Source organism: Carettochelys insculpta, chromosome 21 (genome assembly GCF_033958435.1).
Source record: "Carettochelys insculpta isolate YL-2023 chromosome 21, ASM3395843v1, whole genome shotgun sequence".
In the NCBI taxonomy this organism is placed as follows: Eukaryota; Metazoa; Chordata; order Testudines; family Carettochelyidae; genus Carettochelys; species Carettochelys insculpta.
The window spans coordinates 1,441,528-1,469,183 of record NC_134157.1 but is presented as its reverse complement, the minus strand read 5'-3'; the positions used below and the strand labels follow the sequence as shown (position 1 = coordinate 1,469,183).

Sequence of the window (27,656 nt, the reverse complement as noted above, 5' to 3'; positions counted from 1 at the left end):
CCTGAACCCTGGGGCAAAGCTTTCAACTGCTCCATCAGTCTCCCCAGAAGAGCATGTGCTTACTGACCCCCAGGCCTGGGCATGTCTTGGCTTTACCCTCAGCCCTCATCAGTTCCACACTGCTGAGACCTGCCACGGGGGGAAGCAGGATACTGCATCCAGCAATGGGTCCATGATGCCAACCACCAGAGACCACCACCTGCCTCTGGCCTGATGAGGAAGGAACCTCAGGTCTTCCTTCTTGTCCTGTTCCCTGCATTTTCTTATCTGGGCAGGTCTGTGGGTGGAATATGAACTGACAGAATGGGTGGCTCTCAGGTGACGAGTGGGGAGGGACACAAAGGGGCCTGCAGCCGAAGATGGCCACATGGCACCTCCCCATGACACCCTGGCCCACAGGCTCTGCCCATCCCTGGGGTTGGGGGAAGGTGTCCTGCTGTGCAGCACCAGCCAGCCAGCAGTGTCCCGGGCAGCGTGGCCGGAGGCTGCCTGGGACTCAGAAGAGTGCCTCTGCTCCGCCTCACCCCTCCCCAGTGGGGCCAGAGGCTGCCCGAGAGACAGCAGCACCAGGGCTGGAAAAGAGAGGCTCTGGCCCTGCCAGCTGCTGGCCCCTTGCCCCTCCCTGCCAGTGCTGGGGGCACACGCGACTCTTCCTCCCCTCACCACACTTTGCCCCTGGCCAGCTCCCTAAGTAGCTGCAAACGTGCAGGCGGTCAGGGCTTCCCAGCAAGAGCAAAGGAACTGGGTGTGTAAGTGGCAATGTTCTTTGCAAGCTTGCGCCCCACGGCCAGGGGGTGCCCACACCTCAGCCTGGGATCTGAAAGGCAGTAGGGGGCCACACCCTCTCCTGCCCTGACTCCTGGGCACTGAGTCTCAGCCCAGACCCACACCCTGCGCCAGGGTCCAACTCCCGCAGGGCTCCATGCCCAGGGTCCAGTCTCTAGGAGGGTTCCATGCACTAGGGGCCTGCTGGGCCTTCATCCCACAGCAGGGCTGCTGGGCACTGAGCCCTTGGCCAGTGGTAGCCTTACAAACCCTCCCCCAGGAGCTCAGGCCAAGGTCAGGGTCACAGAGGAGCACCAAGGCACATCTGGGGAAGTGGCCGGCCACGGCAGTCACTGGCAAAGACAGGGCAGAAGCCAGGCCAGCCGCACCCACCACTCACGAGCACACCCTGCACCTGCCGCGAGCATGGCTGCTGGCTGAGTGCGTGCTGCTCTGGAGCTGCCTATGGCGCAGCTGGGCTCCGTTTGCTGCTGTTTACAGAAGAGGGTCACTCGCCTGCCAAGTACCCAGGCCTTTGCAGGAGACCCAGGCAGCACTTGCAACCCTAGAAGCACAGTCAGGGCGGGGAATGGCAGGCGCCTTCCGTCAGCAGCTGGGGTTATTTCTAGAACGCTTGGGAGTGGCCAGGCCTGATTGGCCAGGAGCTGTCATAAATGCCTGCTCGGCACACGGGCTCTAGGTGCTGTGCTGGCCGTACGGGAGCAGTGGCACTGCAGGAGTCTGGGGCAGGCTGCATGGGGGCTCCCTGAGTGGCCTTTTCCTCCAGGTAAGGAATGCGCTGATTGCTGCTCAGCTCCCCCTTTCTAGCCTCCAGCACCGGGGGAGTGGGAGTGCTGGGGTGGCATCAGCTGAGCCCTTCTCAGCCAGGGAGCAGCAGCACAGCTGGCCCTCGGAGGGCTGCCTCCACGCTGGCCCCTGCACAGCCTTCCAGCTGCACAGCCAAGCCAGGAGCGGAGAGGACTGAGCCCCGTGTCTGGCAAGGGAGTGGCTCTCCACCCTGGGAAGCTGAAAACCTGTCTCCTCACCCAGCCTGGCCCCCCACATCCCTGGGAGGTGACAGCTGCCGGCTAGCCTCAAACCCAGCAGACCCCTTAGAAAAGCATGAGGATCAGCGCCTGGCGGACGTGGGCTCTCCCCTCCTTGGCGAGTGGATGAGCACCCTGAAGCAGTGACCGCGCATGTGGGTGAGGAGCCCTGGCGGCCAAGGGGTGCCCAGGGAGGCACTTGGAAATCTGCCCTGCCCGCTGCCAGAGCTCTGACTCCGGTTCTAGCCCTGAGACGCCCTCTCAGAGGCTGCTCCATGAGGAGGAGTCAGTGGGCCCTTGGCCCCTTTTCAAAGGTGTACCTGTGGCTGGGCACTGGCCCAAAGCAAGAGTAGGGGAGACCAGAGGCCTAAGTCTGCCTTTGGCCAGTACAGAGCTGCCTGGGTCACAAACTCCTCTGCTGTTGGGCACCACTGATGCAGGTTCTGGGACCAGGCCCCCTAAAGCCCCTTTCTGAGCACACAAATGAGAAGTCCTGTGCCACCTTACAGACTAACAGATATTTTGGAGCATGAGCTTCCGTGGGCAAAGACCCGCTTGGTCAGATGCGTGTGGTGCAGATTCCCGAGGCCGCTCGGAAGAAGGAGGGAGTCCCAGTCAAGGGAAAGGCCAGAGCTGAGGAGGTCGCCCACTTCCAGCAGCTGATGTGGAGGTGTCACAGCACAGCTGGCCACCCCTAAGCTCCGCTCCCCCCACCCCGGGCGGCGCAGGGACCTCCTCCGGCGCAGGGACCAAAGGGAGTCTGCGAATGCGTATGGGGCGGTGCCGGAACTCGCGGACACCAGGCACCTGTCTGAGGCTGGGGAGCCTGCAGCACCGCTGGGAGCTCTGCTCTGCTCTGTTCTGCGTGGGGCGCGTTGGCAGGTGGTGGGGCGGGTCTGTTCGTGGACAGCCCTGGCAGGCAGAGGATGGCGGTGGGGCAGTCCTTCCCAGACCACTGTGGGAACCGAGCACAAAAGTTGCCCCTGGAGAATGTATTGTCCTGCTGGAGCCAAGTGGCCCAGAGACCTGGCCCATGCCCTGTCCTCAGGAGTCTTGCAGACTGAAGAGCTGCCTGTAGACGCACTGTGGGGCTCTCCTGGCTCTGCTGAGAACCGACTGGGGAGTTCCAGCGGCCAGTTCTACGTGGCCGCAGTTCCGGCCTCCTCTGCAGCCCACCATTTTTCACACCCAAAGGCTAATCTCACACCCTTTTCCCCACCGCGTGGTAGTCGAGTGACTCCGAGATTAGAGCCTCCCAAGAGCTACTTCCTCTCCGTCCTTGCCTGCTGTGAGCAGCGACGCCCCTGCCAGGCCCCGTTATCCGTCGTCAGTGGCATCTGGGCTCGTCTAAACAGGGCAGTTCACAGCCGAGAGCTCCTCTTCCATCCGCTCAGCGCCCTTGGCCAGCCCCATGGCAGCACTCACCCTTGGCTCATGCTTCCGGGGTTTCTCTTAGAGCTGAGGAGCTTTTCTCCCGCCTCCTAAAAAGGCAGCTGAGACTGTGCAGAACACTTGTGTCCCCTGCCGGCTCCTGCTGGGGAAAACCCCAGGGGGAGAACACTGCCATGGGGGCGCATGGGGGCGGGGACCATCTGAGTGTCTCCTGTGTTCTCCCCCTCCCCTCAATCTAGAGGCCAGATTGTGCTGGTTGCACTTCCTGCCCTCTCAGCCAATGGGGAGAGGCAGCTACGTCTCTACAGCACCCCTTCGGGGCTGGTGTCACTTACCCCGTTCCAGCTGCTCTGTCCCGGGCAGACCCTCCGAGGGCAGCAACAAGGGAAGAGGGTCCCAGAGGGCTGCTTCATAAGTGCCAGCCTGGCCCCAGGTAGCGACAGCTGCAACTAGAGCCATCCCTGCACTGTTGTGTGACTGCATGAGAGCCCAGCGAGGCTGTGGGGAGGCGTGGCAGGGCTGCCGAACGGCTGCCACAGGACATGCATGACGGGGGCCGTTGGGATTGGTGGCCCATACCATTAAACCAGGAAAAAACCCAACTTCATCAAACCTGGCCAGGCAAAGACCTACATGCTGGACTCCATCAGGCTGGGGTCTCCTTGTGCTGGTCACAAAGCCCTTGTAGGCCAACCCCTTCCTCACCAAAACAGGGCAAGCATCCCACTCAGAGGTGTGCCATAGCTTCTGACTAAGGTTGCAATGTCTGCCAGTTCTGACAGCCCCTCACTCTTTCTCCAGGGCTTTGGGAAGGAACGGGAAGAGCTGGCTGGCGTGCAGGATCGTTAGTAGGATGTTCCATTGGCTCCTGCTGTGACCATGAAGACCAAACTGATCAGCTGGGACGATCTGGAGACTCCAGGGCCATGCCAAGAAGAGGCAAGTTCCCCCAGGGGTGGAAGCATCAGCTCTGTGCTCCTCTCCAGAGTTAAATGTCTACCTCAGCTCCCCAAGCCAGGGGCCTGCTTGGCCAATGTCGAGCTGGGAAGACCATGCCTGGCGTCTGAGGTGGCCAGGCCCAGCTGTTGCCCTGGCAAGAAGCTGCTGATTGGCCTAGGCTCAGCGATTGCCATTTCCCTCATGGTCCTGCTGCTCCTCTGGCATTACAAGTGCATCGTCATCGATCATTACTGTGAGGGGAACAGCGAGGTGCTATCTCCCTTATTCAAAAGCCCTCTGAGAAAGGGGGCCTGAAGCAAGGTGGGGACATGGCCCTGCCCGTCTGTGAGGAGGCCCATGGGATCTCTGCTGAGCCATTCTGACTGGTCTCTCCGCAACAGCAGCTTTAACCAGCACAGTTAAAGCTAATGGACCAGTCTGCCTCCACTAATTCAGCAGGCCCTGCTCCAAGTTCCTGTGCCGGCTCCCACCACCCGTGTGCTGGCTCTGCCTCACAGCCACGCGGGTGCCACAAAGCTCCCGGCTCGGAAGCGAGGCAACGTTTTGATTCTCACGACATTTGATGACTCTTCCAAGCTGCAGTTCTGACTGAACTGGGGGCCTCTTGCTCTGAGGGGCGTTCCTGGAGCACATGGGCTGAGGCTCCTCTGCTCATGATGGGCTGAGAGTCACGTGGTCGGTCACACACTGCCCACTTCTGAGGCCCTGAAAATACCTTGTGAGCACCTCATGCCCCTCGGTTTTACTGGCTCAATCACCAAGGCTGGCTTTCCCACCGGCCCTGCGCCGTCATTCGCACCGACGCCACGACAGTCCCCGACCGCCCGCAGTGACCTGCTACACCCTGGCACGGGTGCGAAGGGGACCTGATGCTGAGCCCAAGGGAACATGGGAGAGGAGGCCTAGAACGTGCATCTGGCAAGCGGGGCCGACAGTCACCACAGGGCCTGGGCAAGGTGGGAGGGCCCAGCTCCATGCCCGGGAAGGGCAGGGCCCAGGGCAGTTCGCCCCTAATGCTGCCCAGGCTGCAGTGCTGGACCCCCAGACTTCCCTCGCTGCCATCCGAAGCAGCAGAGCAGCGCTGCCGTGGCACTTCAGAGGCCCAGAATTCCCCCCCCACCCCACTGCCAAAGCAGCAGCTGCTGCAGCCAGAGCTCCAGGCCCTGTGAAAGACCAGGCCATGGGGCAACTGCCCCCTTCTCCCCGTCTGGCAGCAGGCCGGGCATCTGGTCCCCTCTCCCCTCCCCAGAGCAGAGTGCCAACCTGCGGCGCTCAGAGCCGTTTGTCTCTGCTCAGCCCCATCTGTCCAACTGCCGCCATTTGTTTACCCCCAGGCAGCCTCCCCCCCTCACTGGGGCAGCACGTGGGAGCAACAGGAGGTGTGACCAGGGCAGGCCTGCGCCCAGCTGAGCATGTACCCCTAGGGCAGCCCTGCACGCGGACGTAGGCTGGCTCCGGGGAGGGAGAGTGGAGTGGGAGGCTGCACAAGGACTGAGCCAGAAAGGGCCAGTCTAGCGGTGACTAGACACCCCGGGTAGCCCATGGGGCTGAGTCAGGCGCTCAGGGCCAGGGCTGAAAAGTTGCTGCAGACAGTGGGGGTCAGGCTGAAGCCTGGGTTCAGGGGACCCTGCGAGGGGCGAGGCTCCCCCACTGCCTTCTGGTGCTGCAGGCACAGCCTTGCAGGCCAGCTGGGGGCAGCCTCGGCAGCTGGTGAGCACCGTTCTCTGCGTGACTGCCCAGAGGACGTGCTGGTGGGCTCCAGCAGGACTGCCCAGAGCAGTCAGCGGAGGGCCCTGGCCTGCAGGCACTGCCTCTGCTCAAGCACCAAAGGCAGCAGCCTGGCTTCCAGGAGGAGTGCGGCATGCAGGGTGCTCCGCTCCGGGCGCAAGAGCAGCAGCTGGGCTGTCAGCGCTCTCCCCACGGTGGGTGTTGAGCGCTCAGAAACCCTCCCCAGTCCTGGGCTGCCTGCCTGCCGTCCTGGCCTGGCCCCCGGCTCCTCCTGCTTGCAGCTGGGGTGGCTGCTCCCCGGGGGTAACAGCTGTGCAGGTGGATTAGCACAGTCAGAACTGTGGAAAGCTTTTGATGCTAGTCACCTCCCCAGCTGCCTTGTGTGCCTGGATGTGCCCCAGGTTAACAACCTGCTGGAGAGAGAGAGAGAGAGAGAGAGACACACACACACACACACACACCCCAGCAGGTGTGCTCGCTGTCCTCTCCCTCCCCCACTGGTTTCCAAACAAACCCACCACACGGTTGCTGAGCATCCACAGAGGCTCTTTCCTGCTCAGTGGCCTGGCGTGAGAGAGCAGCGAAGGGGCGTGGAACACACCTGGCTTTAATGGAAAGCTCCACCAGCTGTCCCCGGCAGACGCGCCCGGGCGATCCCTGCTGAAGGCTTTCCTGGCAACACCAGCGTCAGGAGGACTTGTCAGTTCACTTCTTCGTAAATGGGCTCTTCTTCTGTGCTGGGGGAAAACCACAAGCCACTTGCCCGGCCCTGTGTTAAGCGCCTGCTTCCACCACTGCAGGTGGGAGGGCCCCGCCCCGAGCGCGCCGAACCCTCCGGGGTGGGAGGCAGGCTAAAAGGCTGACAGCTTCCTCCCGCACCCCCCAGGTTTTCTCAGTGCACACATAGCTCTGTTAATCAGGCTCTGACTTCTCCTCTGGGCTGGGCTGGCACGGATCAGAGGGAACCTGGCTCCCTGCCTGTGGTGCTGAATCGTAGAGTCCTGGGCCAGGGGGCAAATGGGGCGTACACTGTGTAGGCCTCACTCTAGCACCCTCTGCAGCCCCCCTCCAGGTTGCAGCCATGGGGTATGTAATGGGCTACGTCACCCGCAAGACAAGGATGGAAGGCGGGGAGGGAAGGGAATGGGGCTACAATCAAGAGGAGAAGAGAATGAAAGTGGCTGAGGACCTGGTGAGTGGGGCTGAGTCCTGCCACACCCCCATTCCAGTCACTGGGGCAGAAGGACACCACATTGCTCCCCCCACCAGCCCAGCCCAGCCCAGCCCAGCCCAGCCAGGGCCTAGGCCAGGATGCTGTAGTTACAGGGGTGGAACTGGACACCCTTTGCTCCAAAGGTGCCTGGTGCTGGACACTGCCACTAAATCATGGATGCCTCAGAACCCAAAAGAGAAGGACTTTCAGCCCAACCAGACATACAGCACAGGAACAGGCTTGGGCTCAACCACTCCAGGGATGGTAAGTGCGAAGGGTGGCACCATCCGTGTGCTGGAAGGAGCTTGCTCTTCTCCTGAGGGATGTTTTCTCTGGTCAAAAATCTCCAGCCATAATGAGATTATATTATGGATTATACCCCTCCATGGGGACGTGAACACGGGATACTGTCATACAAGGGCAGAGTTAAGGGTAGAATGAAACTAGAGGACAAAGCCCTGTCTCTGTATCAATTCACCCTTATCCTGCATTGCCCAGAGCTTCATCAGTACCAGCTGGCAATGGGATCACTGTTCTTGCCGAGCAACTCCTGTCGCAGACCTGACAAATTCACTGCATCTAATACACCACTCACAAGGTATTTATCCAAAGAGGTTAGTGTGGAAGGTCTCCACTGAAAGCTGCTCACTTCTCAATATTCATAATCATTATGTGATGTGTGTATGGGTTATATATAACTACACTGAAATTCATGGCCCTGGCGTGAAAATGAAGCGGCAGGGAAATCGGATGGTTTGGCGATGCCTCATTGAAGTGGGAAGGACTTATCACCTTTCTCTGCCTCGTCAGATGTTTATTGTACTACTCAGTTGTTCACTGCTGCAACACCCCAGAAAAGCTAACGGAAAACTCTTAAAGATAAACTATAAATATAGAATCATAGAACCCTAGGGCTGGAAGGGCCCTCAGGAGGTCATCTAGGCCATCCCCCTGCCCAAAGCAGGATCAACCCCAACTAAATCAACCCAGCCAGGGCTATGTCAAGCCAGGACTTAAAAACTCTAGGGGATGGAGATTCCACCACCTCTCTAGGCAACGCATTCCAGTGCTTCACCATCCTTCTGGGGAAATAGTTTTTCCTAATATCCAACCTACACCTCTCCCTCTGTAACTGCAGACCATTGCTCCTTGTTCTGCCATCTGTCACCAGTGAGAACAGCCTTGCTCCATCTTCTTCAGAGCCCCCTTTCTGGAAGTTGACAGCTCTTATTAAATCACCCCTCACTCTTCTCTTCTGCAAACTAAATCAGCCCAAATCCCTTAGCCTCTCATAGTCACTGGACCTGTTCCAATGCATCCACCACCTGTCTATATTGGGTAGCCCAGAACTGGACACAGTACTCCAGATGTGGCCTCATCAGTGCCGAACAGAGGGGAGTAATAGCTTCTCTAGATCTGCTGGAAATGCTCCTCCTAATGCACCCCAATATGCCGTTAGCCTTCTTGGCTACAAGGGCACACCGCTGACTCATATCCAGCCTTTCATCCACTGTAATCCCCAGGTCCTTTTCTCCTGCACTGCTACTCAGTCAGTTGGTGCCCAGCCTGTAACACTACTTGGGATTCTTCCATCCCAAGTGCGGGACTCTCCACTTCTCCTTGTTGAGCCTCATCAGATTTCTTTTGGGCCAATCCTCCAATTTGTCTAGGTCACTCTGGACCCTGTCCCTGCCCTCCAATGTGTCTACCTCCCCCTAGCTTAGTGTCATCTGCAAATTTTTGCTGAGGGTGCCGTCCATCCCCTCATCCGGGTCATTAATAAAGATGTTGAACAGTGCTGGCCCTAGACCCAATCCCTGGTGCACTCCACTTGAAACTGACCATCAACCAGACACTGAGCCATTGGTCACCACCTGCTGGGCCTGTCTGTCAAACCAGCTTTCTATCCACCTTACAGTCCATGTATCCAATCCTTAATTTATGGCCAAAAATGTTGTGGGAGACTATCAAAAGCTTTGCTAAAGTCAAGGTAAATCACATCCATTGACTTCCCCATGTCCACAGAGCCAGTTACCTCCTCATAGAAGCTAATCAGATTGGTCAGGCACGACTTGCCCTTGGTGAATCCATGCTGACTACTCTTGATCACTTTCTCCTTTCCCAAGTGCTTCAAAATGCATTCCTTGAGGATCCCCTCCATGATTTTTCCAGGGACTGAGATAAGGCTGACCAGTCTATATTTCCCTGCATTGTCCTGCCTTCCTTTTTTAAAGATGAGCACTGCATTTGCCTTTTCCCATTCACCCAGGACCTCTCCCGATCTCCACAAGTTTTCAAAGATAATAGCCAAAGGCTCTGCAATGACATCTGCCAATTCCCCCACTACCCTTGGATGCATTGAATCTGGTCCCATAGATTTGTGTGTGTGTCACTTTTCTCAATAGCTCTTAACTAGTTCTTTACCAGCCTCACTTGGCAGCAGGAAGGAATGCTTGCACATGAAGGCTAGGACTACACTATTGTTGCTATTTTGGGATACAAGCGTATCCCGAGATAGCAACTCTGGGGCTAAACGCCGTGTGCGAAATAGCAGCACTATGTGGAGCATGGTATTCCATTTCCACTGTCCCTCGTTGTGAGAGGAGTTGGGGAACCCTTGAAATAGGCCCTCGTTTTGAACTTCGGTGCTGTTTGGACGGCACCGAGTTCAAAATAAGGTAACTCAAAATACCATATGCTGTAGCCTAAGAGATCACTCTGAATAAAGCCAAAGGACTGACTTTTGTATGCTGCAGGGCAAAGAAAGTGCTTTCTATCTGATCACTGAGCAGACACCTGGCCACCCAAGAGTGCTCCAGGAAAGACAGGGTCCCAGCTCCTTGGGGCCAGCAAACACTGAGCATTGGGGGTGAGGAGAAGCAACTGGGCTTGCATTTATAGCTTTGTTTATGGCCATTTAATTGTATCACTCACACCTGTTTCTCTTTGATGCTCTCTTCTTGAAGGAGAAAATGTCCTTTTGTTTCACTGTGTGCTACTGGAGCAGGACACCACATGGGGACAGCTATTGCCAAGAGGCAGGACATCCTGGTGTGGCCCACAGGAAAGGCTTTGAGTGGTGCACATGCAGATGGCACAGGCAAGACTCCCTCATATTGCAGGCAGGTGGCAAGGTGATCCGCAGCCCCCATGGCCAGAAAAGCATTGCACGCTGCCAGCCGGGGAGGGCAGGGCTGCTAGAAACATAGTGGGAGAAGCCTATTTGAGGATATGTACGTGTTAGGGTAGAGAATGACTTTGTACTGTGACAGTTTAAGTATTATTAATGTGTTTTACGGTGATGACTTTTCCATACCATTGTGAATGAGAAATTGTTTGGTAAAGATGCATCAGGCAGTTGCTTGTAACATTTTTCTGATGACAAGACCGGAATAGACCCTTTATGGTCACTGTTGTGTGGTACAAACAGTTATGAAATAAGTAAAACAATGTAGTGGTGGTTTTTCTTGAAATTGTAACTTTCTGTTCTTGTTCGACTGCGCACTGTTTTGTATAACAAAGGCATCACCCCTGTTTAGTGTGGATGAGGCTTGGGTGGGTGTTAAGTGTAAGTGTGAAGGAGGAAGAGAAGCCACGAAGCTTGTGTCCCCTGGTCGAAATGTGAGAAAGGGGCAAATGTGGAAGGAGGAAGTCAGGCAGTTATCAATCTGGACAAGACAGCAGTGATGGAAATCAGCATGATGGAATGATAGATACAGGAGGAGAACAACAACGTGAGAAAACAAACACTGGCAAACCACGATTGATTACAGCACAGTGGTTTGAAACTCCCTGATGCCAATGCAAGAAAACTGCTGTAAGAAGGGGCTGCTCTGCCACAGACTTTGGGTTCGCCCTGCCACTGACTTGAGCCCTTCCTGCACGGAGAGAACCCTGCGCATCTCCTTGTACTTTGTTTACCTGGTCAATGAGTACGAGCAACAGCCTGGTAACTAGAACGTCAACTGGCAGGTTGTGTGCATGTCAATGGAAGCACATGCTAGCGGCTTCTCTCCTGTCTTCTTAATAAACGTGGCACATTGCTGTTTCCCCTAGAAAGGTCCCGTGTGCTTCTTATAAGCATAGCAGGGCAGGGGCAGGGGCTACCAGCACTGCAGCCAGCTAGAAGCTGGAGAAGATTGCATAGCACATATGGCAAGGGGAAGTGGCCCATTACCAACTGTGAAGTCAGGACGAGCGGGGCGGTTCCTGGGTTACAGGCTGTGGTGACTACCCCTCGGGGCAGCCCTAAGGTTTGCTGGGCGTTCGTTTCCCACACCCAAGAGCTGTGTGTGTCTCCCCATAGCACCTTGCCCTGCTCCACCCCCTCTTCCAGAACTGCCATGTCACTACTGGCGAGTGCCGTGGTGGTCCCATCCACACACATTACCCCTGCATAGGAGACTGGCTATTGTTAAAACCTGCTGTAAGCTGGTAACTCAGCCAGCTCTCAGCTCCTCAGACACGGGAGCAAGGAGATGCCCGTGCCCTGCTGGCGTGTCAAGCAGCTACTAACAGCCATTGTCCAGCAAAGAAGCTACAATGCAGTGACTCATTCACATGAGGTCCAACCAGGGGAATCGCTCACTTTGCCTGCCTCCTCCCTTGATGTTCACAGCTCCACATTAGCTACTGATAACAGACACATACTCCATGACTGAACTGACCTGGTCCACTCTGGCCCTCCTCCTGACTGGGACTCCCTCCTTTTCAGGAGCATATATTTAAACCATCCTCTGGAACCCCCACTTGGGTCTCTGCCCATGAAAGCTCATGCTCCAAAATATCTGTTAGAATCTAAGGTGCCACGGGGCTTCTTGTTTTTGAAGCTACAGACCAACTCGGCTACCTCTGATACCCGTCACTTTGCCTGGAAGCTCAGGAATAGCCCCAGATGTGCTTAAACTTGTGCTTCCCAAGCACATGGCCTGAGGGCACAGAAACCAAACCCCGGGGTCCATCCTCCTGCCCCACCATGCTGCCAGCAACAAGGACACACTGAAGATTCCAACAGAGGGGCCTGGGCCAGGTTTCGAGGGTGAAATCTATATCCCATGGACGTCAGCATCCCGAGGGAGGAGACAAACAGCTGCATCTAGATGTAGCCCAGCTCAGACTAACAGGGCTGAGAGTTTACCCTGCGTGTTTATGTGGTCTTTTCTTTTGGTAGTTGTGCTGACTGTTCACCTAACGCTGAAGCCACTCACACCCTAGCAGCGTAGTCAATGAACTTCTTTTACTGTTTCTCTCTGCGCTGGAGTTTGCGTGAGCTGTGTGGCACTGCTCAGGTTTTACAAGGGCTGGCGCATGCCCACTTCCCACTGATGAAGCTGTGAACCAATGAGTCAATTGCATGCTCTGTTGGTGAGGTGCAGTGCTGGGAGCTGGGGTGATTGGCTGCTGCCTTACTTGGAGATTCACAAGGGGCTCTGGGAGCATTCATGCAATCTCGCCGGGAGTGGGGGTGCCCCATGCAGTTGTGCTGAGTGAGAACAGTGGCTGATCACTAGCAAGGCATTGCAAGAGCCAGCACAGGCTGGAGAGGCCCTGGGGGGCCCAGGCTGCACCCAGGGGATTCTGGCACAACTTGGCTTGTTGTTTGTTCTTCATGTTTAATGGGAAGCGGGGGTGAGAGTGGTGAGGATTGACAGGTGATGGGAGTCAGCGTGAAGAAGCAGGGAAAGGGGGTTAGCGGGCCTAAGCGGGGAGAAGATAAGGAACATCTGGATTAGACCAGGGAGCTTTCCCATACACACGAGATGTGGTGACCTTTCACACTGCACACTCATGCCAGGCTAGCTACAACCAAGCAACCCCAGGGCAATGGGGCCAGGGCAGAGGTTCTCCGGAGTCAGGCCTGACACAATCACGGCGTAATTCCTGGGCTCTGGCCATGGGGGAGCTCATCAGTAAGGTGATTATGCACAGGATGTCTTATTTTAAGGCACCTCCCCTTTTTGGGGCCTGTCTCTTTTATCCCATATGCATTGTATCGAAGCAAGAACCACTCAGGGGTTGTGGTACAATGGGAGGCTCTTACACCCCAAATCAAAGGTTGGATTAGGCAGTCCCAGCTCTCTTCTAGGTGGCCGGTAATTTCTCGACACGCAGGTGGCCAGTCCGTCCACAGCCTTGGCAGACCTGGACTTCATACATGCTCAACGATCTCTTCCTTCTGCAGCTCTATGCATTTCCCAGGCCTGAAGATGAACTGTGCATCAGCTCAAAAGTCTCTCGCTCTCTCTCTCACCACCGGGGGGGAAGCCAGTAAAAATATGGCCTCCCCAGCCTTGGCACTCTGAGAACAGAGACAGACATCTCCGGGAAATAGCTTGGGCCAGTGTGATCAGTGATCACTAGCGCTGCACTGACTGTTTGGCTGCTCTGGGGGCAGTGGCGCAGTGAAAGGCACCACAGAGTGCAGCAGCCAGGGAATTCCCCACTGCCCAGTGGCATTGCTAGAAGGCAAAACCACTAAGAGCTGGGCCAAGTGGCAGAACCCGAGAACTCAGCCTCACAAGCCAGCGCCAGCAGCAGGGGTGGTGCTTGATGTGCCCTTCAGAAGCAGGGAGTGAACCGCAGGAAGGCTGGGACTTGGCTGACTGGGGATCGCTGCCACTGCAAGGGGGAGGCAGCGGGTCGTCCAAGGGACATTTCTCTTTCACACTCTCTCCCCCTTTGCACACAAGCTTTGTCACACCCAGACTCGCCGCATGCAAGTGGGAAAACATCGCCTTTCTGAGGTGTCTGGGGTGGGGGCTAGTTTTCCCATATTTCATAGTAGGGCTGTTCTGTAGTGGCAACAGGAATCCCTAGCTATCACCCCCAGCCCTTCCTGCCATCAAATCCCCAACAGCCCTGGCAGAAGAGTTCTAGCTGCAGGAATTAAAACCTTGGTGTCACTGCAGCTGGCTGCAGGATGCAGCCTTTGGGGCCGTCTGGCGAATGCTGGAATGGTCATGGAATGGACAAGCTGGAATGGCGGGCGCATCAGAAGTAACTCATGACACCAAATGAGGGCCGAGTCAGGCCTACTGTATGACAGCACAGCCTAGTGCTCTCTGAGCGCATTTCCCCAGCTACTCCCTGGTAGCGTCTGTTTCTGCGAGGACACAGGCTGCAGTCACCATCAAGACCAGGCTATTTGTACCCCCAGCTGACCTCTCAGAACCGACTCAAAAGGAAAAGCATCCCCCAGACTTGAGACTCTCCTTCCACAGGGAACAGCTCTGCACCTGGGAGAACTGAGCCTGCACCCGCAACAGAAACCAGGAGCGGTACAGCGAGAGAAAGCACAGGTGTCACACTGCGGGGAGCTCCATTCAGTAACCTGTAGGCTCGACTGTACCACAGCCCACCTGGCAATAAAGCTGCCTTCCCCTTCCATGGGCATGAAACTGCCCCTCCAAGAACATGCAAAGGAAAACAACAACACACGGCCATGTTTTGAGTTCCAGCCTTGACCGAATTTTAGGACATGTAAATTAGGATCCTCCTAAAGATTGCAAGAAGACGAACGAACAAACCCTCCTCCCCACTTGCTACAGCAGCACTGTTTATTTGTATTGCTGTAAAGCCTAGGACAGGAGCTGGATAAACGTGGAACAACAGAGACAGACAATCTGTTACCCAGGCTGAGCACACCAGGAAGACGTCCATTATTACTGTGCAGGACTGGAAGAGTCAGAGCCCCTCTACAGCAGGGTGATGTGCAGGGTTCGCCCTTCTCTTCCCCATCAAGCCAGGGAGGGATCGCTCCAACAGACATAGGAGCAGGGAAGGAGGGTGCAGCCAGTTCTGAGACACCAGGTGTGCATGTTCAGATTCAGGCTGAAAAGCTGTGAGACACCCTGGCAGTTTTTCAGCTAGAAACAGGTTTGGCTCTCTTTGATACAGGATCCCCCATCCTTTGTAACCGCAGTATGTGCTGGCCAAACGAGCTACCCAGTTCCATGTGTTTGCACAGCCTGAGCTATACACACCTGGCTTGCGTTTCCCAGACCTGCCCCCGGATCGGTGGCTGAAGGGAACCACTTTCTGGCTGACAGGGAGAGGGAAGGGGAGTAAACTAATGACATGGACACGCATGTGCCAAAGGTGTTGATGCTAGGAACCTTCCCAGGCCAGAGGCGGCCTGGGGCAGCAGGCATCAGGTAGCACACAGAGGGAAGGCAGCCAGGGCAGCAACCCCATTTGTAGGACTCACCTTGGTGTGTGCTTCAGCTCAGTGATGGTCTCACAGCCTGGCTCAAGAAGGGCTCTGGGGCAGACAGAAGAGAGTTCCCCATCCCCCGTCAGGGCAAGCAGAGCATCTCCCAGCAGAGAATCAGCAGCAGTGGGCGGACTACTGAGCTCCACAGGGAGGCAGGGCCAGGCCCAGATGTCCTGCCCGCCAGGCGTATGCATTGCACAGCCCCACAAAGCAGCACAAATGTGACAACCTCCCGGCTGGAGCAGCTAAGACAACCCAGCCTGCTGCGGAGCGGGCGTGTGGGCATCACAGCTGCAGCACGACACGCAGTGGGGCCAGGGTGGTCACCAGTGTTCGTGCCGTGTCCCAGTCAGAGCTGTCACACAGACGGAGCAGCCAGCAGAGGGGGAGAAGCAGGTGCCCTTGCGCCGTTACACAGCCCAGAGATGAGCCACAGCCAGTGGGAAACGTCCCACACACAGGCCAGCAGGGCCAAGCCGCGAGAGGAGCTGTTTGCCTGGGTATCTGCTGCTGCACAGTGCACAAATACTGCCCAGCCCGTCTCTTCCTTACACCCCACTTCCCCCCGCAGGGAGCCCCACCACCACCACCCCCGGAGGACAAAACCTAGTGGTGCTACCAATGACCCCAGGCTGAAGCGAGAGGCACCAGTGTGACTCCCAGGCTCCCCACCCCACCTCTCAGCCCAGCGACCCCCCTTGGCTCTCAGGGTGCGGAGCTAGGTCTGTCTGCTCGGGGAGCTCAGGTCATGCAGAGAGTGCCATGCCAACGTGCTGGGCAGCACCTGCAAGTCACACCCTACCCGCAGGCCACACGCAGCGCAGGCTACGTCCTGGGCACGGCCAGGCCCAGCAAACGAGGGGCCGGAAGGCAGGTCAGAGCCAGCCCGGCAATGGCATGTGCAAATCCTGCAGCAGCTCCCGGGGGCGCTTGTTTCTCCATGTGCATTCCCCTGGGGATCAGCAGCCCAGGCCCAGCTGCCAGACTCAGCCCCCTCCAGTGGCTGCCCCTAGAGCTGGCACTACCACAGCAACTCGTCATACAAAGAGGAACCCTGTTTCTGCAGCGCCCAACCTGGGGCCCTGACACCAGATGCTTCTTCTCGTAATTGTTCTGACCCTTACCCTAAGCCTAATGGCCACCAAAGCTCACAGACAGGCCCTCGTCCCTTTGCCTTTCCTCTAGGGGTGCGGTGCGTTCTGGCGGCTTCCAGACCTGTCTCTCCGCCCTGGAGACACTGTGTGATGCTGGCGGAAGGAGAGGGGACAGACCTAGTGGGCAACGGGAATCTGTGCTTTCAAGACACAACAGATAGGAGCTTGTTCCATCCAGACTCAGCCCTCCTTGCTCCTTGTCCCAGGTGGATCCATAGGGTGATACCATAGGAACCTGCTGCAACATTTGCCAGAGCTTATTTAGCTGCTAACGTGCCCTGCTGGGATTCCCGGGAGGTTGCAACAAAGATGGCTCCAATTCGTTCACTCACATGGTCCCACGGGGTACAGCCCAGCACATCTGCTAGCCAGGAGCCTAATACAGCCCGTAGGGATTGCTCCGCCTCCGAGGCTTGGCGAGCCTCATTGTAATGCAGATGACTTCATTTAATTTCCAATTATACACAGTCACACCCACCTTGCGTCAGGGTTAATAACCGTGGCTGGCAGCCAGGGCCTTACCCACCCAGCAACACACTTCACAGTTTGCAATAGCCCATCAGAGGCTACTGGGCACCTCACACCCTTCCTTAGAAACTGGCTCCAAACCCCAGCCCCAATCCGCTCAGGGGGCTTACATTTTCGGCTGCTTGTATTTGTTCTGAGGACTTCGGTTCCTGAAAGATAAGAGCAAAAAAACGTGAGCTACAACTCCAGGGCCCTGGAGCACAGCCCAGTAATAAGCCACACCCAGTGGGAAACGTCCCACAAATGTCAGAGAGGGAGCCGAGTTAGTCTGTAACTTGGAGAACAACAAGAAGTCCTGTGGTACCTTGTAGACTAACAGACATTGTGGAGCATGAGCTCTCGTGGGCAAAGACCCACTTCGTCAGATGCATGAGTGGGGGGTTGGTTTCAGAGGGGTATTTAAAGAGTGGGGCCCTCCTTCTAGTGGGGTATTTAAAGAGTGGGGTCCTGGTAAAAGGGAGGGCCCCACTCTTTAAATACCCCTCTGAAACCAACCCCCCACTCATGCATCTGACGAAGCGGGTCTTTGCCCACGAAAGCTCATGCTCCAAAATATCTGTTAGTCTATAAGGTGCCACAGGACTTCTTGTGTTGGTCCTACAGATGGACTCTCGGGGCCAAGCCAGGAGCCTGCAGACTTTTCAGATGATACTGGCAACGAGAGGTTAAGATAGCTCCTGGCCCCGTGTCTCGCTCCTCACGTGGACGCGCTCGCCCTGCCTGCCCTCCCCACGCAAGGGCCAGGCATCGCCAGCCGGCCTGACCTCCCGCAGGCTGCTGTGCCTGGCCCCCGGCCCTGCATGCACGCGCACGGCCCTTCCTTTCCCATTCATGGGCATGAGGAGGACTGTGGGAGAGACCCCCGTGACCCTGTCAGACACGCCTTTCTGGACCACCACTGCAGATGTAACCAGGATTCTAGGAGCTAGTTAGGGCACCTGAAAATGGCAATTATTTGGGGCAGGAGCTGTTCCAGGACAGCCCTGTGCCAAAAGCAGCTTCAGAACCTCAGGCCACAAGCCAGAGCTGCAGGTGGTTGCTTATGGCAAGAGTATGGAGCAACTGCTCCCAGGCCTGTGTGCATGCCGCTGTGGTACAGAGCTCGGGGGAGGGGGTGCCCCATCTTTAGTGGCACCCCGCACCCGCACCAACCAAGTGCTCTTCCAGCAGTCAAGCAGGCCTGACTGACTCTCAGGATATGGCTCACACCAAAACAACCTGCATGCTTCTGCCTTTCCCGAATGGATCCTGGGCCCGTGACCATCACAAAGAAGCAGGAATCGACAGCCGCCCATTTATAAACCCCTTTGCAAGTGGCCTTTGCCTAAGAGATTCCCCACTCTTGTTCTTCCCACTCACCTGGGCCCTGGGTGCAGCTCACTGGGATCCATGTACACGCTCTCGGGACGGGGTCTGAAATAACACAGAGATCTCAGTGCCCCAGTCTGCACACAGCAGGGAAAGGGGAGTCACAGCTATCGCTTTGACCTGTAAGCACCCCAGGGCAGCACAGGCCTCTCCAGCATGCACCAGGCTTCCTGCCGCTGTGCTGTGCTGCCCCCCCGACCCACAAACGGGGCTCCATGCACACAGGCTGTCAGCTCAGCTGAGCTCTTCGGGGTAGGAAATGAGACCAAGAAACAGGGAACGACTGCCTCTGCCTACCCCACAGGCTTGGGGAGCAGCTCCCCGGTCCACATCACGCCTCCCTATTCACCCCTCTCACCCCCACAAACTATTCCCCACTGTCCAGGGCTTTTCACAGACCAGACGTGCACGAGAAACCTAAAACCAAGGGAGAATTTCAGCTCCTTGGGACCAGGATCTGATCTGTAAAGCATCAACCCGCTGGCGTGGCAGCTTGGGGTGCTACCCTCGCATGCCTGACATAAACCAGGGGAAAATAAATACTAGCTAAGCCACCTCATGGGACAAAGCCTCTGCTCCTCCACCCATGAGCATATGCTTTATCCTCCTCCTTTATTCAACATTAACAATACAAGGAAACCACGTGCACCCTGCAGGGTTTTAAATAATTGTTTACTAATTCTCCCCAAAGGTACAGGACTTGCACTGCAGCCTTGTTATATTCTGGTGACTGCTGCAATAGAAGACAGAGAGGGCCAATAGGCAGCTCCCCATTCCTACACATAACAGCACACAACTTACTGGCACAACGACTGTGCACTGCAACCTTAGCTCTGCCCCATACCGCCCCATCCTCCAGCATTTTCCTCCAACAGGAGGAATTGTGGGTGTTCATTGTAGCTGATTGTGTCGGAGGGAGGAAGCCTGGTCAGGACGAGTGGGGGGATAGGAGACTGGCATGCCTGGGGGGACAGAATTAAGGCTGCAGTGGTCACACACTGGCATACAGCAGTTGGAGTAACTGAGTGTGTCTCTGTACTAGGAGAAGGAGAGGTGAGCACTGGCAGATTCTGGCACCACTTCCAATTGCTTTGCCTTTGTGGTTTTGGCTCAGGCCCATTGCATGGGCAGTAACACAGCCCCTCGCAGTTACGCTCTTCTGTATTTGTTGATGTTTTAGTGCTTAGTAGAGGCTGTGGCCTGCGCACAGAGAGGGTGGACCTGAGATGGTCAAAATCCAGCTCCTTTTTACTTTCAGTAGCTGCGCACAAGCGACCCTCTGCTGTGGGGTAAAACCTGAATGTGTGGCACATGAGGGAGAAAGTTGTACTTGCACCCAGGCTTGTGCGCGCTCCCAGCCCACTGCAGCACAGGGCACGTCACCTTTCAATCAGAACACGCCCAACTGCCCAGAGTCAAGTAAAGGCAACTCCTTACACCTGCCCCCCCAGTGCTCCCTCTCTGCCAAGTGCACTGCAGACGGGCGGCTTTTAGAAGAGGAGTCGTCAGCCGTGAGGAGTAGCTGTGCCATGGATATATGGCAGACAGAGCCCAATTTACAGGCTTCCTACTAGTCAAAATGTCTGAAAAGAAACCAAACAAACGCCCCACGGAAAAGTCAAATGGCTGCAGAACTACCCTCAACTGCACCTGCTTCCAGAGGCAGCCAGGCGTGTCTGCTGGAGGCCCCAAGGGAGAACTACCCAGAGCTCTCCAGTTCACTGGAGCAGGAGGCTCAGAGATCCTTGCTGGAGAAAAGAAGCTGCCATGTTCACTGTCAGCAGCGTCAGCCCCAAACCCTTCTTCCCTCCAGCCCAGAAGCCCACATACGGAAACGTCAACTAAGATGCCGCAAAGTCAATGGGCAGAGAGACAAGTGCTAGCACCAACCCTAGTCCTTCTCCCCAGTGCTGGGCTGCAGGGGGATTTCGCTCAGCAGCACTCTAGAGAAGGGTGGATGGATAAGCAGGATGCAAGGTAGCCCCGCCCCGCACCCAGTCTGCAGCCACGTCCCAACAGAGCAGTGGGTCTCACATCCTCTGTGACACCCGACAGTGGAGCTGGCTGAACTCTCTCCTGATGCGTCTGGGCACACTCAGCTGCTGCTCGAACAGCACAGGCCCAAGTTGTGGGGAAAGACTCCAAGGAATGAATGCTTGCTAAGCCATGGCCAAGGGCAGGCCCTCTAATGTAAGGTAACTGCTCTAAGGACCACTGCAGGCCACGCAAGCAGCAGCAGCTGGGTCAGCAGGAGGTGCTCTCCTAGTCGACCTAGTGCTGCGCACGCTGGCGCTTACGTCAGCGTAACTGATCTCCAAGCGGGGCCATGTGAGTCTAACTGTCCTGCTGCACCTGATTTATACCCCCTTGAGCGACACTGCAGTGTGGAGCTGGCCTGATGGGAAGTAGAGGTGTGAACCCGGGGTGGGGGCTGGGGGTGCAGGAAGTCATGTTAGGAGGAAAGGGCTAGAACTCAGCTGGAAAACATAAACTTGGGACGAATTCCTCCCAGGGAGGGTGGAAGACAACCTCTCGCAGAAACTCCACTGCAGGACTCCTCCACTGCAGTAGTGCTGCAGGGAGTAATCCCAGCCTGGCCCCCAGGAGACAGACATGGCTGTGACTGACTGGCCTTTTCTGTCTGGTGGCTGGAGGTATTTCACACACACTGCACCCCACAGGAGCCTGGCATTGACCCGAGCTCTCGCGCTAAAGAGCTCTGCCTCCTGCAGCCGGAGCGTTTGAACTCAGCCCATTCCCAGCGCCCTGTGCGGAGACAAACTTCCCCTTCCCAGCTGCCTTGTGTGGCCAGAGCCTGAAGGTTCAGCTCCTGGGAGGAGAGAGGGTTTGCCCCCCTCTGCTCCAGCCACACTTACTGCCATTAACACGTCTCCCTGTGACTTACGGGACAGCTGGGGATTTGCTGACGTCCTTCCTGGGTAGCCTGAAAAACAGATTATGCTCATTAGCAAAGAAGGTCTGCAGGGGTCATGATGCCAGTTTCCAGAACGACACATCCTCTGGCTGCTGTGACAGAAGCACTTTGCCTGAGGAAGACTCGGGGTCACGGGCCCCCTTCCTTTCAGCAAGGCCCAGTCCTGGTGTGGTTCAGAGAAACCAGGGGACTTGCCCGAGTAAGGGTCGACAAGGGTTGGCATGCTGGGCAGGTGGTCAGCTTCCCCAGGGCTCAGTGCCCAGCACCGGCCAGCGGGGGGAAGTAGGGCCCGTGGCAGGATGAGGCTGCACCCGTCACTCACTGCTGATGCTGAGCTGGGCGCAGGATGAAGGCTGCAGCCAGGAGCAGGACGGCGAGCGCGCACACATTGAGGAAGGCCAACGTGGCAACGATGGCAGTAGAGGCTGCCTGGCCTGGCACGCCTGGGCACTCGCACGTCTCCGACACTGCACGGACACACAGGCAGGCGCAGCTCCACAGCTTGCTTGGCTGGGCTTCCTCCCAGCAGGCCACCCACCCGGGCCTTCTCCGGGCGCCTCACACCACCACCAGCCCCCCACCCCATCGCCCTGGCTGTACCCAGCCCAGCACAGCCAAGAGCCCTCCTCTTTGGCCCCCGCCGCATCCATCCGGGCGCAGTAACCCCTCCCCCACTACTCCTGCTCCATCCAGCCCAGCCGGACAACTTCTGCCACCCCTGAAACCTTAATCAGCTCTACACCCCAGAGCAACCCCTGTTCCTCACACAAGAGACAGCCCAGTGCTGCACCGTACCTAACCTTCACTCCCCCGCCCCCCACACCGGGCCCAGCTGGCACCTCAGAAATCCCCTTTCCTGTCCTCAGAGCCCTCCACACCCCAACACTGTGTCCAGCCTGACACCTCATCAGCACCCCCCGCCCCACACCAGTGCTTCTCAACCGGGCCGTGTGACCCTGCCAGCCCACAGCGCTCGTCCGGGGTATACTAACTCATCTAACTATTCGCTGGCGCTACAACCACCGGCAAACGTACAAACTAAAATTCACACTGGCAAGGGCTTGTTTATGCTGCTCTATAGCTTATTCACGGACATGTGCGTTCAATATTTTCAAGCACTTTGTAATTACAAAGTGAGCAATTTGCCAGTAATAGCCTGGCTGTGACACTTGTGTATTTTGTTCGTCTTTAAATGCTACTGGACTGCTTTTCTGTTTTGATGGGATATAGACTAGCACGGTTCCCTCTCTGTTACTTGTGTATTTTATGTCACATTCTGTAAGCAGGTATCAGAGGGGTCGCCATATTAGTCTGCATCCAAAAAACAGGAAGTCCTGTGTCACCTTACAGACTAACGGGTGTATTGGAGCATAAGCTCTCGTGGGCAGGGGCAGAGGCAGAGACATGTGTCGGTCTGTAAGGTGCCGCAGGGATTCTGGAATGGAAGCAGGTCGTTTTTAGGTGAGGTGAGACTTGGGGTAGGAAAGCCAAATCAGGCTCCTAAGAGTGGCACAGTTGTCCAGAAAGGTGGAGAGCCACTGCCTTACACTGCATCCAGCCCACACTTCACACTAACGCCCCCACATCTCACAACACTATCCCCTATGTCCCCAACACCCGACCCCAACCCCAAAACAACAAACATTCTCCTCTGCCCCCAGCACTTCCCACCCCTGTTCTCAGCCTGGCATCTCACCTAGCCCCGGACCCTTATCTACCAATCCAAGTCTCACGATAATCAGCACACCAGGTGACACTGCAGCAGCTCAGCGCCCCCCTCCACACACACGCTCATGTCCACACTGGCGCCAGGACTGCCTACACCCACAATAACTCCCTCAGTTCCCACTGCCACCAAATACAGCACTGTCATAACGAGTGAAAACAGTCACAGTGCAGCATCTCATGCTAAACATAATCGCTGCCACTGCTGCAGTTCTCAGTAACCGCTACACACCCACAACAACATGAAACACACACTCAATAGCGTCACACAGCAACTGGCACGGGCAGATCTTGCGATGACGGACGCACACACGCTGGCAAAGTAGCATCCCAGAGTTACCCCTCCCCCACAGGCCCCCAGCACTGCAGCATGTCACAATGCCCCCTCTGCACACATGGCCTTAGCGTGTCACAATAACCCCCGCCCGCAATAAATGAGGGTTACGTATGTGTTGCTGATATTCCAGTCTCCTGTGCGTCAAAGAGCTGGCTGAGGAGCTGGCTGAGCAGCTTGTTGGACCGGCAATGCTGATTTTCAGTAAGTCTTTGCAGACTAGGGACGCTCTGGAAGCGCAGCAGGAAGCCAACGCGCCAACCTTTAAACAGGGTAAATGGGATGACCCAGGTAGCGACTGACCTGTCAGTCTGACGTCAGTCCCATGCAAGATAACAGCCACGGACATGACTTGTGACAAAATGGGAATTTCTGGTGTGCCCTCATTCCCACTGTGCTGTGCACGGCTGGCCAGAGGGAGGTAAAAGGCTGATGTTTGTGCTCAGGGCAGGTGTGTACATCACTTCCTGGTCTGGTAACATGAAGAGTCATTAAGAACCTGGTTGGAACGGAGCCAGCTCACTTGGTGGGAGCGAACACAGTGAGCTGTGAGAACTTACTGGTTTCTCGGCAGGAAGGTGGGAAACCCACAGGAGACACCTTGGGCCTGAGTTTTACTTTTCCCAGGGGTTGCTCCAATTCTGCTCAGTCCTTGAGGCCCTGCCCCCACGTGGCCCCCTCCCAGAGACCCCCACCAGACATTGTCCCCAAACTCCTTTTGAGAGGCTTGGCAGTGCCCCAATGAGCTGAGCAGGAGCGACATCTCGATCTGCAGCACGGCCTCGCTGCTTGGCAGGTGCTGAGCACGCTCTGCTTTTCCATGGGAGCACCCATGCACCTGCACTACAAATGACCCCAGCTCAAGACCAAAGCACTGAAGTGGGAAGAGAAGAGCCGGCTTCTGGAAGACATTGGCCATTCCCTTTCCTGGGAACAGTTTCAGGCCGGATGTCAAGAGAGCCTGACACTGGATTCACTACAGCTTGCCTGGTGGATTGCCCTGAGCTGATCAGAAAGGACAACGACCAGAGATAGCTCTGTTAGTCTGTAACTTCGAGAACAACAAGAAGTCCTGTAGCACCTTATAGACTAACAGATATTTTGGAGCATGAGCTTTCGTGGGCAAAGACCCACTTCATCAGATGCACGAGTGGGGGTGGTGGTTTCAGAGGGGTATTTAAAGAGTGGGGTCCCAGTAAGAGGGAGGGCCAGAGCTGACAAGGTCTATTCAGCAAGGTGGAAATGGCCCATTATCAACAGTACTTATCAAAAGAGGAAAACACAAGTCAGATCAGACAAGGACAACGTTTGCCCGGTATTCCTCTATGCTAGGGGCCTCTAGTGTTGTGTTCAACTCTGCTAATAAACCCTGCTCTGTTTTCCAAGTGCTGCTTGGAGCATCCCTCCAAAAGAGGGAGTACAGGAGCCCTCCTGGAGCGTGTGCCGTCTGTGGGATCCCCCCATAACAGAGCGGACTGCAGATGTGGCTGTCCAGCCCAGCGAGAGAGACAATCCCTCAGAAAGGCCAACAGCAGATTGGGGCTTTATAGGTCCCACCCAACACCTGGAACGCCAGCTGCAGAGATGCACAAGCAGCCACTGCTAATCCCAGCGCACTGGGCTCACACACTCCCAGCGAGTCGCCTTATCTCAATGCAGCTGCCGTGTTCTGCTCTGCGTAGCTGTGAGCTGGTGCCCCACAGAGTGCACCGCCACAGTCTGACGTGGAGGGGACACAAGCAGCAAGGTCTGTATGCAAAGGCTACAACTTCCTCGTGAGACACAGGCTAAAACAGACAGCTATTGCTGTAACCTGGGCCAGAGCCAGAGGCAGTACGGCCCCTACTGAATACTAAGCAGGAATATTTTGGGCCCCTTTCCACACGACACAGAAAAAGCAAAGAGAGAGCCCCAAGCACAGCTTACTTCCACCCAGCATCAGCACTGGCCAGCCCCTGCCTTGCTCTCCCTCTACAGCTCATGCTGGCCAGCAGCGGCCCTCTCCTACCCCTGCAGTGCAGGGGACAGTGGGGGAACCGCTGAGTGGCTACGGCAGTAAGAGAGGTCGCCATGCTGGCCTGTATTCTAACGCAACAAACCAGCCATCACGGAGCACTTTAAAGACTAACAAAATGATTTATTAGGGGACGAGCTTTCTTCAGAGCTATCGAATTACCAGGCCAGACCCAGTTACATAGCAGAGAGGTCCAAACAAGTGCAGTAAAAACTTGACAAATCATATGTATAGAACTGAAGGTGGGGGGAGTTAAGTGGCTACAGCAGGGAAGAGAGAACCCCTACTCAGGGGCACTCACTCCAGGCCCATGTCAGAGCTGCTCCACGGGCCCAGAGGCGGCGGTTGGGGTGGTGCTGCCTCCTCCCTAAAGCAAAGGGGACCCCTCAGACATTGCAAGGCCCTGCCCAGAAAGCCCCATTCCAATTCGTGTTCAAATACACATTTTCTCCTTACTGCCGTCGATCGCCAGCATTTCAGGTTTGACCCCGGCTCCTGTCGAGCAGCACATGGTGCAGTTTGCTCTTACAAGGGATGCTGTGGCCCAGCACACACCTGAGCAGTGTATGCACAGGAATGGTCCCCACATCTTACTAGGGCAGGAAATGGCTAGCAGTTGGAGCTGACCGGACTTGTACTGGACAGTGATTTCAGCTATTCACAGAAAAATAAACTGCACCTGGCCTTGCGTGGCCTGCATTTCAGAGAAGGGAGCGTGGGGGCAGCCCACACAGAGCCGGTGCGTAGGTCCTCAGCTGGGTGGAAATGTAGTAAAGGAGGGGCATGGTAGGATCTCCTAGTGCTGCAATATGAGCTAAGCCCCCCTCCTTGCTCAGGACAACCTCCCGTGGAAGGGAACAGGAGGACAGCAGGCTTGGCCAGGCCATTTGGGAGCAGATTGTTTACAGAAATACAGTACATCTGATATTTGGCACCCGAGATCATACGCAACTGGAATACTCAAGCAAGGGTGGACAGGGAGAAAAGGAAGATGTTGCCTCATATTGCCCACATATGTACACTTGCACTGAGGCTGATGGAGACAGATTGTTGAAGCCTTTGGGTAAGGATAAAAGGGTAGAAACCAAGGCTGATGTCATGGTAGGAGTCTACTAGAGTGGACCACCAACCAACCAGACGCGATGTGGATGAGGGTGATTTTTTTAGACTAGCAAAGTCATCCAAAGCTCAGGACTTGGTGGTGGAAAGGGACTTGTTATCCAGACAGCTGTTGCGGGGAGGGGAGGGTGGAAAATCACACAGCCAGGCAGAGATTATTGAACAAGTTCTTGGGCTACATTGGAGAAAATTTGTTTCAGACAGCAAAGACCGACCAACAACAGGCACTATTCAGTGACAAAGGCACTCAGCCCAGTCCTAGTGCCCCGACTCCATGGCTGCAGGTACACAAACACACAAGTGCCAAGCAGCATGGAGTGGCTCAGCCAGCAGCGGGTGTTTACACTGTCAGCCTTGGGGGAATCCTGCTCATCGGTTCACCGATGAAGTCAAAGTGTAACCATGTTCTGCTGCTCTCCTGTCTGCCTTTTGTCAGCATCCTAAACTCCTGCTCACTGCTGCTCAGGTTGCCACTTACTCTTACTTCCCCCACCAACTCTCCCTGTTTATGAGCAGCCAGTCAAGAGGAGCGTGACTCCTAGTCAGTTCCTCCAGCGTTTGGCCCACGAAATTGTCTTCAGCACTCCCCAAAAGCTTTCTGGACTATCTGTGTACTTCTGTGTTGCTCTCCCAGCAGAACTCTGGGGGATCGAAGTTCCTCATGAGAACCAGTGTCTGTGATCTGGAAACTTCTGTTAGTCGTCCAACGAAAACCTTGTCTACCTCATCCTCCTGGTCTGCTGGTCTATAGCAGGCGCCCACCACCACATCACTCTTGCTGCTGTTGCCACTAATCTTAATCCAAAGATTCTGAACAGGCTTTTTTCCAGTTTCATACTGGAGCGCTGAGCAATCATACTGCTCTCTTACATATAGCGCAACTCCTCCACCTTTTCTTCCCCACCTGACCTTCCTGAACAGTTTATACCCATCCATGACAGCGCTCCAGCCATGTGAGTTATCCCTCCAAGTCTCCGTGATTCCAATCTCTTCACAGTTCCTTTACTGTTTCAGGATCTCCAGTTCTTCCTGTTTCCCAGGCTTCTTGTGTTCATGTATGAGCACCTAAGATAACTAGCCAATTGCCCTACTTTCTCAGTAGGGATCAAGAGGTTTCTTCCCGTGCTGCACCCTCTTCCTTGTGTTTCCTCCCTATATCCCAC

General features: G+C 55.9%; 2 long non-coding RNA genes across 2 annotated transcripts; one reads left to right on the top strand and one right to left on the bottom strand.

The window, feature by feature from the left end:
• Nucleotides 1-1,480: 1,480 nt before the first annotated feature.
• On the top strand, nt 1,481-11,151 carry LOC142024033 (uncharacterized). The gene is made up of 3 exons (XR_012648371.1): nt 1,481-1,552; nt 4,005-7,702; nt 10,071-11,151. It is a non-coding gene; the product is annotated as an uncharacterized LOC142024033 (long non-coding RNA).
• On the bottom strand, nt 6,504-21,293 carry LOC142024034 (uncharacterized). The gene is made up of 5 exons (XR_012648372.1): nt 21,272-21,293; nt 18,358-18,411; nt 17,109-17,147; nt 15,311-15,364; nt 6,504-6,628 (listed from the first exon to the last, which is right to left on the bottom strand). It is a non-coding gene; the product is annotated as an uncharacterized LOC142024034 (long non-coding RNA).
• Nucleotides 21,294-27,656: the final 6,363 nt, after the last annotated feature.